This window comes from Rhipicephalus microplus, chromosome 6, assembly GCF_043290135.1.
Source record: "Rhipicephalus microplus isolate Deutch F79 chromosome 6, USDA_Rmic, whole genome shotgun sequence".
Classification (NCBI taxonomy): Eukaryota; Metazoa; Arthropoda; class Arachnida; order Ixodida; family Ixodidae; genus Rhipicephalus; species Rhipicephalus microplus.
This window is the reverse complement of record NC_134705.1, coordinates 65,566,270-65,577,199: the sequence shown is the minus strand read 5'-3', so window position 1 is coordinate 65,577,199 and position 10,930 is coordinate 65,566,270. Positions and strand designations below refer to the sequence as shown.

Here is a 10,930-nt window from a genome sequence, read left to right as displayed (position 1 = left end):
CCGCTGGGTAAGGTGCGAGAAGACTCGCGACAGACGGTCTTCGGGAGACGGGTGGTTGCACAAATGCGACCGTGCGTCAACGTGCAGCCATATTCGTGGATTATTTCGCCCCATTACGATAGCTTCGTCACAGCGCTCGCTGGGGTTGCTTGTTTTTGTTGACCTTCACTTGTGGCTCACACCCACTGTGAGGGATTGGCCGGTTTGTTGTTCTGCTTCTTCGACTTCTACATACTCGGCTTAGTGAAGCTGTGAGGAGTGATGAGTGGGTACAGAGGCAAACCACAGCAAAGCGCGCCCGGGGCGTGATCTCACGTGTCCTGGTTTCCACGGCGCTTCAGGTACGTGCGTGGTGCGTCCGTACGTCTAGTGCGCAATTTTCTTGGAACTTCCAGCAACTGGCAATTCCATTGAGGTGAGCGTGCGAGGATGTTTGTTGTAATTAACGAGAGCCAACGGTGGATGAGCTGGTATGAGATGGTGTTCAGAAATCTAGTGTGTGATCAACAAGGCGATGTCCGTCGTGGTGGTCTAGTGGCTGTAAGGTACTCGGCTGCTGACCCGCAGGTTGTGGGATCGAAACCCGGCCGCGGCGGCTGCATTTCCCTGTGGTCAGATTAGGGTGCACGTTAAAGAACCCCAGGTGGTCGAAATTTCCGGAGCCCTCCATTACGGCGTCTCTCATAATCATATGGTGGTTTTGGGACGTCATACCCCACATATCATCATATCGTCATCAAGGTGATGGCTGAGGGCGCCAGCGAGGTAGCTGACCGCGTGGCAACGAATTACAGCCACCGCTGGCAGAAGCTGGGACCCAGGTCAGTGGACATAGAAAAAGCACATCGGGGCTTTGCCGCTCCACCGTACAGCAGGTGTGTGCGGGGTGGGTCCTGTGGCGTTCTTTGCGATTTTAATTTGTGATGGGGAATAGTGTAGATGCATAGACGTGGCGAGAGCACGCGTCTTCAGGTTAAGACGTCGCGTGAAGATGTGAAATAAAAATGCCTTCGTTTGTCACTGCAACTGTAAACAGAAACACCAACAACCATTTCTAGAGGCTGTTTTATTTTTCGTTCCGAAACGGGTGAATTGGAAAAGCGGAATTAGCTTGGCACATACATACACACTTCTACACACATACATACACATCGTATACACACTTCTAGCTTTCCTCCGAAACAGTAATAATAAATTACTCAATAGTTTTATTAATATGAGTAGGGATGTTTAAAAAAAATAAAAACTTGAGTATGTACGTGTGAACATAACCAAAAAAAGGGGGGGGGGCTCCAATTATGAAATTTCCACAGAAACATTTATTTTCCCACAGCAATCGTAAGTGTAAACACAGCTAGCGCACTCCCCGCACGCGAATACCGCGTCAGCCGGGGCGGCGTGACGCCACCGTCTCGGACACTCGCCGCACCCACGCCGTTTACCTAGATATCCTTGGTAAATTCGAACACTCTTTCTGTCATTGAATTTATTGTCGAACTCACCCCCGCAGGGGTGAGTGGGCCGATCCCGGAGGTAGTGCAATACCGGGCCAACCCGTGGCGGAGGTGAAGCAAGCTTCAAGCACTCCGCCGCATTGCAAAAATAAGTTTAATATCTTGGATCCAAATAGTATCCGTATCAGATATTAAGCTGATAAGATCAGAGGTTTTCAAAAATGTTAGGTACATTTCTGACCGAAAAGAAAAAAAACTTGTTCTCATTTTTTGTTCCTTCAACCAGAAAGGAGGAAGGTGGTGTATAGTGAACTGTGTAGAATGAGAGAAGGTGAAATAGGAAATAGCAGGGGAGAAAAAGTAAAAGGGGCGTGTGCTGTGTAGTATCGCCTCTTATTTTCGCAATGTTTTTGGGAGGGTGACTTTGTCAGCACGTGGCCCAGCGAGTGACAGTCACTTTATGGCCACGTGTGCGCAGTACACTTCCCGAGAAGCTGCAATGGTCTCGCTCACTGCAAGCTTCTTAAGTAACCGGAGATACCTCCGGCTGCAGAGTTTTTTGAAAACTCTGTCATTTGCCGGGTCCCAGGAGCCAAGCATGCCGACGACGACTGCTTCGATCGTGACTCTCTGGTAGCGGCGGAGCAAGAAGTCCCGAACTGGTTCGTATTTTCGTTCCTTTTCCAGTCGGGCTGCCTCGAGTGCTTTGAGCCGGTTGTCAAAGGGGCAGGTCACGTCCACGATGATCGCCTCTTCCCCCCTGGCGAGAACGAGGTCGGGGCGAAGGTTGGTGGTACCAACCGCTCTGTTTTCATGCGTGACCGTGAACTTCTTGCTGGCGGCTTGTTTCACCCGCTCCACAATCTTGTTGTGACGACTGGTGTAGGCCATGCTGTGGCGCATGCAGTGACCCAGGACGTGTGGCAGCGTTTCCACTGCGTAACCGCACACACGGCACCGTTTTTCGGCGGAGGTGGTCCATGGGTTGGCTCCATTCACAGGTAGGAGGTTCAGGCGTGCCCTGTGAATGAAGCGCCAGTCGCAAAAGCGGGTGAACTTGCCGGAGCGCATGAAGTGGGAGCTGCTCGGGTCTGCGGCGACGCATTCCATTGCCTTCCCTTGATTGGGCATTTCTTGAAGGAAGCGATCGCGTGCCCGCATCATTCGGAAGCGCAGCGTTCTCACCACTTTTCTTCGTTTCTTGGACGTGAGAGTTTCCTCTTCGTCACACGTGATGCTGGTCCCCCCGTCCTCAAAAATTTCCCAGGTGACGTGTAGCCTGCGGGAAGCCTTCCGAGCCTCGGTCCAGACGGACTGCAGTTGTGTCGGCCGTGTCTGGAAAATGCCCTCCGTTTCGCCGCTGAGGTAGCAGGCGAGCTCCTCGTTGGTGGCCTGCCTGCGAATGCGCTTGGAGACAATTTTGGTTAGCGCTTCGAAGGCAAGTTCCCGGACCTCGAGATCGGCCGAGGTCAGAAGCTTGAAGGCGTTGTCCACGCGGCAGGCGTCACTTGTGTCTCTGGCGAGGGGGATTCCAGCTGCTCCGGCCGCTGCGCTGCCGTAGAGGTAGTTGTTTGCAGCGTTACCTGGAAGATAAAGAGTTTTCTTTATCAGCGGCCGGAGTGCGTCATCTAGGCGGGCCCATTCCGCCTTGCCCACTTGTCCGCACCGCATGGCGAAGTTGAGTGCTGGAAAAACAAAAGTTTTTAGTTCATCAATTCGCTGCCATGGGGCAAGCATGGACTCGAGCAGGGTGCGGCCGACGGAGATCGCCTCATCGACCTTAGAGCGGTCTTGGAGAAGGCTGAACCCGACGGGGCGTCCTAGAAAAGATTGACTCTCGTAGTCACTGTTGCGAGGGATCTCTTCTCCGTCGACGAAGAATTTCGTGTCCCTAGTGCCTACGGGAGTCCTACCAGAGAGGTGCAGGCTTCTGCACTTCTTGGGGTTCAGCCGAAGTCCCAGCTGGCCCGCGAGAGCCGCCACGACGTTGATGCGGTCCTGCAGTTTCTTGGGGCTGTCCGCCAAGGGGGTCAAATCATCCGCGTAAGCCAGCACATTGTGCTGCCTCTCACCTCCTTGGACCGCCCGAATGACTGGATCAAGCACCAAGTTGAAGAGCAGGCCGCTCAGTGGGCAGCCCTGTCTGATTCCGGCTGAGATTGTGACCGGGGCGGTTGTCCCAGCTTCGGCGACAATCCGGGTGGCATTGTCTCGGTATAGGTCTGCGATGATTGCGCAGAAGTCCTCTCCTGCACCTGCACAACGAAGAGAATCGATTAGTGCGTTGTGCGGAACTGAGCCGAATGCGTTGGCGAAGTCGAGAAAGGTCACGCAAAGGTCACCACCGCCGGCCCGCGCGGCGTCCAGGCGCTCCTGCAGCACGAAGTTGTGTTCAAACACGCCGTCGTGCGGCAGGAACCCCTTTTGACACCTCGAGAGCACGTCATGGTCACACACCCACTGCTGCATGCGGGAAGCTAGGCAACCCGCATACAGCTTGGAGATAGTGTTCCCAAGGGCAATGGGTCTCCAATTCGTGACCTCACTCGGATCACCCTTCTTGTGGATGAGGATGGTCCTTGTTTCCTTCCAGGCATCGGGCACTTGCTTGAACTGGAGGCACACGTTGAATGCTGCGGAGAGAAAGAGACCATCAGGATCATGTTCTTTCCAATGACGGTAGGTGATCCTGTCACTGCCGGGGGCCGTGTTTTCGCATCTGCGAAGACGGGCCGCCACCTCGTCGCTGGTGAATCGGGCGAGGCAGATCTCTGTCATGTCGTCCGGGCGAGCCTTGTTAAGGAGCAGGTGGGTGTTCCCTTCCTTCGGCGCCCATGTTTCAGCAAAGTGTTGCTCCAGTCTGTCAAGTGGAATCTCGCAGAGTTTTGTTTCGCCCTGTACGATGACACGAACAGCCCGACGGCGGTTGTGACGATACAGGCTCTGTATCTGCTGGGCATTGTTCGGGTTGGTCGGGACGCGGGGTTTCCCACCGGCAGGGTTGTCCGGAATTTTCGCCTCCCTCCTCACCGCCGATACGGCCTCCTCCAGGATGGAGAGGAAGTCGTCCCAGCGCTCAGCAGTGGCGGGCTCCCGAAGCAGTTGCCGGATTCGCTGGGTGTGCTCTGCGAGTACGCTCGTGTCGTCGATTGGCCCGGAGAGGGTGATCTCGCCGGGGTTCACTGTCTGTGGGGCGGGGTCCTGTGACTCGCCGCCTGCGTCGTCTATCGAAAGTCCCTCGGATGACGTTGGAGGTGTGGGGGAGTCGACGCTGTGGGTGATACTCCTGGCTGATGGACTTGGTTGAGGGTTCCCCTGTGCCGTGTCCAAGCTGTGCTGCGGTGCTCCTTGTTGACTGGTCCTCTGAGTAGCGCAGGCTGCGTCTGGGTCCTGCTGAAGACGGGACGAAAACCGTGACCCTTCTGGTGGTGACTCCTCCTCGCTGGTTGCTGATGGAATTGTCGCATCTCTGGAGCTCTGGCTTGGAGAGCCAGCTATGCTGCCTAAGAGAGGAGGGAGAGGGGTAAGGGGCCGGTCTGGTGATGGTGGCTGGGAACGCCGTGGGTTGTCGTGGTCCGTGTCGCTGTGCGGTGACTCGTGTTGCCTGGGACTCGGCGTGATGGAGGACGCGTTTCCAACCTGTGAGAACAGAGAAGCACATGAAGACCTGCTCCTCGCGGTGGAGGCCTCGCTAGGCGTGGGCGATGGGGTGCCCGTGGTTGCCGAAACCTCGTCAGGGATTTCCTGCAAGTCACCTAGAAGGGGGGAGGAAGGTGTGAGTGCCAGCTCTGTTGGTGTTTGAAAGTCTGGTGTTGCGCTCAGTGTCTTGCTGTTCTCGCTGGGCGATGGTCCCGTTGAAGTCGTTGAGTTGGAGCTCTGTGACGATCGAAGGGTCATTGTCCGTGGGGCTCGGTTGCCGGCAGCAGCGCGGGGGGGTCGGCCAGTCGGAGTTGCAGCAGGTGCTGCCCTCGAAGTCCTTGCAGTCGTTGGTTGCTCGTTCCTGTGCTGCGCTTCCTGCTTTTTGTGTTTGCGCATGTGGTTGTCCAGCCCTTTCCTTGTTGTCATAGTGGCAGGGCATTCTGGACACTTGTGCCTGTAGAGGTCGAGGGGCGAGAGCTCGTGTCTACCTCTTGAGATGCAGGAATGGAGTGTGGGATGCAGGCCAAGGCCGGTCGTGGAGCAGAGGGTACAGGTGTATGCCACCTTTACTTTGAGCTCATGCTCATCTAGTAGATGCCGCACCAAGCTTTGTCGCCTGCTTGTCCAGCAGATCCCGGAGTACCGTACCCCACATTTGTCTATGGGGCAGGTGAAGCTGTGTGGGATAGGGAAGAAGACAGCAAGGGTCTGTCCCTCCTTGCCTAGCTGGGGTTGGTTTTGGGCATCTCGCGGCCTCGGTGCAGTGGGCGTCCCGGTCTCCCCTGTCTCCCCTGTATTCGAGGGACTTGCCTCCTCGGACATCACCTACTGGCGGGCGAAAACTTCTAAAGAAATCAGGATTAGCGCGGCAGGATGTACATCATTGTGAGAACACTTACGCATCTTGTGAAAAAACACTTCAATGAAAGACGGCACTGTACACTTGAATAAGAAGTAGAAGGAAGGAGAGGAGAATAAAAAAAGGGGTGGGGGGGTGGGGGGTGATCGTCAACCCATGCTTAAGTGGAGCTGACGACCTAAGACAAAGGGGAAGAAAAAGAAGGAGTGTGTGACCTCCTCCCCCTGGTCGGGGGAGAAGAGAGGAGAGGGGTGCGCTCGCCCAGAGAGGAAAAGGAAAAGAAAGAAGGTAGGAAGAGGAAAAAAAAGGGAATGGCGTGCGCACCAGTGGGAGCAGCGGGCTACCAGCTACATGGCGAGTTCAGCTGGCTGCCCCAAGAAGGCACAAGGAGTACTGACTGCCTCAGCAGAAAGGAGGGTACGAGAAGGAATTAGTAAAGAAGACAGAAGAAAGAGAGCGAATGAAGAGAGGAAAAAAGGAGGAAGGCAGGAGAAACCGGTTGAGCGGACCCTCTACTGACACGTGTCAGCAGAGGCGCTTCCAAAAAAAAGAAAAAAAAGCGTGCGAGGGCAGAGAGAAAGTCGCCTGACTACATTGTTAGTGTAGCTGGCAACAGTGGAAGCGGGAGGGGAGCCTTAGCAAGGGCCACGTGGACGGAAAGTAGAAGAGAGGAAAAAAAGGAGAGAAAAAAAAGAGAGAAAAAGTGAAGAAAGAGGAGAGAGCGGAGACGCCGCTTCCACGCGATCACCAGCGGAGCTCGCTGGTGTCCAGAGTAGAGGCGCGCTCCGAGAAAAAAAAAAAGTGCGTGCAAGGAAGGCTTGCGCTATCTTACATCACTTGGGCAGGTGATGCAAGAGCCGCTGAGCCAACTAGTACGCAAGAAAAGGGTGCTTTGCGGACGGGGAGCTGCCCGCAAGGCCGGTTGGAGCAGCCTCCCTCGCCGAGCACGAGAACCCTTCCCCCTAAAGGGGGGCGGAAAAGAGGGGCAAAGAAGAAGTGTTTTAAAGAACTCTCATCTCACCAATGACCAGAGCCAGAAATCCAGGGCAGCAGGAACCAGGCGTCAGCAGGAGGGTCCAAGAATCCCAAGGCAGTCGTTGCTGGTCGCTCGAACAAGCTAAGATGGCATGCACACAACAACAACACAAGAAGAGACAGAGAAAGACACCGCACTAACCGGGCGGGTGGTCGATTGCTTCTTCAAAGAGCAGGAGTAGGATGGACAAGCCAACACTACACAGAGAAGTTTATTTAACTTCGAACGGAATGTTACAGGGCATGATATGCACTTACGAAAAAAAAACTACAAACAGGGGGCACACTGAATATATACAATTGTACATGTGCACAACCAGATACAAAAGAGTGTGTTATCTGCACCTATTTACAAACATGAAGTTAAACTAATTAGGAAAAAAAACACAAACACATTTCAGCTGATATGTTTAACAAAAGGAATATGCAGGGGTGGGGGGGTGGGGGGGGTCGCGTTGTATATACATATTTACAGTCCTGTTTACATGAATAGAGATAAATACTAATGGGAATGCACGAAGCATATGTATCTATGCTTCCACAAAGTATGAAAAGGAGAATATATACAAAACATGAGGCGCTATATACATATATACAATAACCAACCACGCCTTGGTGTCAACAGACGGGGCCAGCGGCACAAACAGTGTCAAACAAAACTCGCTTCACCAGAGTGCTAATTACTTTGTGTGAACAGGCGCTTCAGTTGTGTGTCTGGGGAGAGGGGCGAGGGGGGGTCACCTTGGTTTTTTTTGCTTGACATGTATCGTTCCTAAGTTGGTCGACTCCCAGGAAACCGAGAGCTGTTAGTAGCGTAGGATTGGGGCGACCAACTTGCCTTCTCTTAAGAAGAAGAATTTCGTGTGCCAGCGGCGGAGAAACATCTCTCCGCTGGCCTCGAGTTCCCGGGAGAGGAGCTCCCACACCAGCCTTCTTATACGTGCGACGGCGGGTGGCGCCGCCCGAACTGGCCGTCTCCGCGCTTCCGTGAGTGAGCGGCGCTGCCACACAACGAAAAGGGTACAGGCGGTCACCAGCCGTGCGAACGCGCCTTTGTTGCGTCTGTGACCTGGGGGGGGGGGCGGATCCCAAAGGTGTGCGCTACCATGCACCAGACAGGCCGCGCGGCCGAACACTCGAACAAGGCATGCTTCTGGGTTTCGAGTGCCCGGCAGTTTGGGCAGCGGTCGTCGGGCACGATGCCTAGTTTCTTCAAGCGACACCTAGTTGGGAGGACCTCCCACGCTCTCTTCCAGAGAAAGTCCTGGATATCGCAGGGTAGCAGGCTATGCAGCAGGGAGAGGACGCGTTTAGCATGCCCCGCTCGTCGCCGGTCCTCATCACTGAGCTGGCTTGCCGTAAGTGCCTCCACTATGCGGGCCGGCTGCTCCGCGTCAGGGTCGTGGTTCGGCACTTCCTTGCGCAGCATGCGGGCTGTCGCTGCTAATGCCTTGTAAAAAGGCGACGGCGATTCGGCGTGCGGGCCGGGGTGTTGACCGGCATCCAGCCAACTGTTGCACGGGCCGCTCCAATAGAGTAGCAGGCCTCTCCCAACATAGTTGTCTGCTTGCGCCAGCTTGCGGGCCGTCTTCAAGGCAAGCACTTTGCCCGAGGTGAGAGCGTGCGGAAGGCCGATCCCCCCCTCTTTGGTTTCTAGCTGGAGGAGTGTTCGCTTGACTGGGGGCGGCGTCCGGCCCCACAGCAGTTCGTTTGCCATCATGCTGAGTCGGGCGGCCACCCGCGCTGGCATCACTGCTACCCTGCTCACATGAGAGGCCAAGGCAAGCACTCTGGTCTTTATTGCGACAGCCTTTTCGCGCAGGGTCAAGTTGCACAGCGCTGCGCGCTCAGTGAGTAGTGCTGCCCTGTCGACGACCCGCGTCCATGTAGAATCGTCCACTCCTTCGCGTGAAAAGTATACACCGAGGACCTTGACCGTGTAGACCGGTTCGATGTCTCCAATCGCTTCTGTAGGAAACGGGCCGAAAAGCAGTGCTCGGCTCTTTCTCTCATTCAATTCGGCTCCTGATGCCTTTGCGTAAAGCTGGAATACGCCACGGAAGCGGTCGAGGCTTCGCGCGTCCTTGAGAAAGAGAGAGATGTCGTCGGCAAACGCCAGGACTCTGATCTCTTCGGTACCGGTCATTGGCAGGCCCCGGATGCACTTGTCGCTGGCCAGGGTTGTCAGCAGGGGCTCAATAGAAAGTACAAACAGGGTTGGGCCCAAGGGGCACCCTTGCCTGATGCCTCTCGTGTACCGAAAGAAGTCCGTACTCCTGCCGTTCACCGCGACACAGCTTCGCAAATCGGAGTACAGGAGCTCGACGACAGCCACAAACTCCCGCGGGAGCCCGAAACGGCGGAGCACTTCGAAGAGCCACATGTGTCTGACCCTGTCAAACGCCTTTGCTTGGTCAAGGGACAGGAAGGCACCCGTGACTCTCTTCTGGGCCGCGTATTCGAAGACGTCTCGTGTGGCTGTGAGGTTGGCGAACATAGACCGGCCAGGCACGGCGCAGGCTTGGTGGGGAGCGATCAAGTCTGGCAAGAAGGTCCTCAGTCTGGTGTTGAGTATGGACGCCACGATCTTGTAGTCTACATTGAGTAGAGAGATCGGGCGCCATGACGACAGTTCTCTTGGGGGTGCACCGTTCTTGAGGATGAGGGCTATGCGCCCCACGCTGAAGGAGTCGGGTTTCGTGTGCTGCTGGAGGACCATGTTGACCACGGCCAGGAGCGGGGCGCACAAGACGTCAAAGAAAGTCATGTAGAAGCTGGCCGTCAGTCCGTCGGTGCCCGGAGCCGAGTTCGGTGGCATGGCTCGGATGGCTATGCGGAGTTCCTCCTCTGTTGCTGGACCACACAAGACTGTGCACTCATCCTCGGCGAGTCGAGGCAGATGCGAACACAGACCGTGCATGAGAGCTGCCTCTGGAGGGGGGCCGCAAGAGTCCGGCTCGCGGAAAATGGCCTCAAAGTAGTCACGGCACTCCGCCTCTATCTCAACGGGGTCGGAGATGAGGCTACCGTCAGGGCGTTGCAATTCTGAGATCCGGAGAGAGCCGTTCCCACGTGCTTAAGTCAAGTCTGGTCCCGCTGGTTCCCCCGCAGTAGTCCCTTGGTCGCGTGGTTTGCGCACGTATTCCCGGAAGAGACGGTCGTGCTGAACTTGCAGCGAGTGGATGTAGTCGCGCATGCATGCCGTGAGGTTGTCCGCGCTCTGTACTATCCGCATTCGGCGGAGTATCTCATTCATTTGTTGCGTGATACGCTTCTTCCTCACGCTGCCTTCTACTTGCAGAAATGCTCTCCAACTCGCTTTCAAGTCATCCCATACAGCCGGGCTGGTGCAGGGGGTAGCCTCAATCGTCTCTTCCAGGTACGCGGATATTCTCGGGGCGCTCGTACGGTCTTGGATGAGCGCCGGATCAAGTCGCCAAGCTTCGTTGCTCAGGTGACGGCCAGGTGTCCCCCTCACCGTTGTTACCAACGGGAGGTGATCAGTTCTCTCCGAAAGCCCTTCGGGGAGGGCGAGGACTTCGCACGCCATGATGGAGTTGACAAGGCGTTCAGGGACGTAGGCCCGGTCGAGTCTGCTGGCCGTGGTCCGAGAGGTCCGAGTGGGGACGAACTCGTTGCCGTGTACGTGTACCCATGCGTCCGTGAGCCGCAGGTGCCGGAGGATCTTCACCAGCTCTTTGGCGTGGTAGGTCGAGCCCCCTTGGCCCGGGCCCCGGACGTCTCTTGTGGAGTCCACGACACAGTTAAAGTCGCCGAGAACCACGTGAGCGGCGGGCTCCAGCAGGTAGCCGTGCAGCTCCTTAAAGTACGGATTGGTGTCCGATCTGGTAACCGGCGCATAAACGTTCACAAAGCGCACCTTGGACCCGTCGACGAAGACGTCGAGCACAAGTGTGCGCCCATTCGCTCCGAAAACACAATG

At 55.8% G+C, this 10,930-nt stretch overlaps 1 pseudogene; it reads right to left on the bottom strand.

The window, feature by feature from the left end:
* Window positions 1-1,511: 1,511 nt before the first annotated feature.
* On the bottom strand, window positions 1,512-1,686 carry LOC142766497 (U2 spliceosomal RNA; annotated as a pseudogene).
* Window positions 1,687-10,930: the final 9,244 nt, after the last annotated feature.